Raw genomic sequence first — 2,444 nt, 5'->3', positions numbered from 1 at the left:
ACCAAAATCACTTAGCTAGATTAATTGAAAGTATCCCTACATTGTTCTAGGCACTTTATTTAGTTAACATTTTATTGTAATATTAAAGTTTAATTTAATAAAATATTTAAATTAGTTAAAGATATATAAGAGGCTTCATAAAGTTTGTAGAAAACTGGACTTAAAAGTTAATGAAAATCCCCATGAACATTTTGAAGCCCCTTCATACACATGTATAATAAATGCATTTTTTCCATCAAAAATTCCAATTGAAATACTTCAATATATACTCTCAAGGACTCATACTACCTCTCCAAAAATTCTTAGAAATATCATCAAAATCTTAGAACTATGAGAAACTTAGAAACTTTTGTAATTTAGTGTTAGCAGAGAATGCTGCCAAAATAATGGATTTAAATTTGGCTTGAAAGGTTATGCATCGTCGGGCTGTGATCCACATTGTCAGCAGTTCAAAACCACCAGCAGCTCCTGGGGAGAAATACTGGGTTTTCTAACTCACGTAAACAGTTACAGACTCAGAAACCCATAGGGCGGGGCCGTGAGTCAGCATTGACTTGGCGGCAGTGAGTTTGGTTTCGGTTTACCTGAATTAAAGTATATATCTGGTCAAAAATAGTAATAATACCCTCTGACTTACTGAACTGTCAATTCCAAGCTTCAGGTCACAGAAGACAATTTGAGAAGAGAACTAAGGAGCTGCTCCTCACTGCCACCCTCCCTCCAATCCATAGTGACCGTTTATGAAAGAAAAGAAATGGCATTACAGAACAAGGTGTTGGCTAGGAACTCGTCTCCGGGGTCAAAACTATCAGACACGAACTTCAACTCTACTACTTACTAGCTTAGATATTCTAATGATCTCTCTCACTATTGATTTTCTTGCCTATAAAGTGAGAATAATAATAGTATCTATTCAAAGAGATGTGATGGTAAAAGGAAGCAGTACACATGCTATTTTTAGCCCAGTACTCAAATACAGTTTGGATTCTATAGCTGTTCCTGCATTTCACTGATAAAACACCATTTTGCTTTCAGTTACCTGCTCACACATACAAACAAGGAAGGAGGAAAGGTGAAGTAGAGTAAGGGCAAAGGACTGAGGGTAGTGAATGAAGTGTGATGTGGCTTAGGGTTATCCTGAACGTATACAATTCTTAATAAAGATGCAAAGCAGAGACTACACTGGAGATAAATTGAAGAACTTCTATTTTATATCGCACACTTGAATGGCAAATTACAGATTGTCCAAGTCTTCTAAACAAACTGGTGTATATATATGATCATTGGAGGTAAAAAATGATTAAACATCTAAAACACCCCAGGGAACAGCAAAAATAGACTGTAGGGCCAGGCTGTGGTGCCTCATTAGTCTCAACTGGAAAGGATGTTTAAAGGACAACAAACAGACCTTGAGCTATTTGTAGGCTTCCCCCCCCCCTTTTCATTGCCTTTTTGTCGTTGTTGTAGCTATTGTTTTATTTTCTATTGTTGTTTTGTTTTGCTCAGGCTTGTGTTTGTGGATATTGTTTTCTCTGCCTCTCTATCTGGATAGGATTGGTGGGATAAACAAGCCAGAAGAGAGAACAACAAGATGGCAGTTCCTGCGTGGGTGTGGGGGGTGGGGTGAGGGAACATGGGAGAGGGAGATGAGGAGGAAAGAAAGTGGGTGTTCACAAACCCAGGGACAAGGGAACAACAAGTGATCCAAAATCAGTGGTAATGAGGGTATAGGAGGTCTGGTAGGGCTTGATGAAGGGCAATGTGACCCAGAGGAATTACTGAAACCCAAATGAAGGCTGAACATGATAGGGGGACAAGAGGAGAGTTAAAGGAAATAGAGAAAAGAACTAGGAGGCAAACAGCATTTATAGAGATTTTAACACAGGCATGGACATAAGTAAATATATTTATATATGATGATGGGGAAATAGATCTATGTACATATATTCATAGGTTTAGTAATAAGGAAGCAGATGCATATTGGATCTCTACTCAAATACTCCCTCAACACAAGAACACTTTGTTCTAATAATCCGGCATTCTGAGATGCTCACCTGCCTGACAAGATCGCTGAAGACAACGCGGGTGAGTAAGCAAATGTGGTAAAGAAAGCTGATGGTGCTCGGCTATCAAAAGATACAATGCCTGGGTCTTAAAGGCTTGAAGCAGCCATCTAGCTGAGAAACATCAAAGCCCACATGGAAGAAGCACATCAGTCTGTGTGATATGAGGTGTTGATGGGATCAGGTATCAGGCATCAAAGACCACGAGCAAAAAATTCATGATATGAATGAGGAAGGAGTGCAGAGTGGATGCCCAAAGCAAATCTGTAAGCAATTGGACATCCCCTTACAGAAGGGTCGTGGGGAAAAGACGGGCAATTCTGGGTGCAATGTAGCACCAATGAAACATACAGCTTTCCCCTGGATCTTTAATGCTCCCCC

This window comes from Echinops telfairi, unplaced genomic scaffold (assembly GCF_000313985.2).
Source record: "Echinops telfairi isolate 266 unplaced genomic scaffold, ASM31398v2 ScPeMD7_9;HRSCAF=40, whole genome shotgun sequence".
Taxonomy (NCBI): domain Eukaryota; kingdom Metazoa; phylum Chordata; class Mammalia; order Afrosoricida; family Tenrecidae; genus Echinops; species Echinops telfairi.
The sequence above is the reverse complement of the archived record's forward strand: the minus strand, read 5'-3'. Positions refer to the sequence as shown.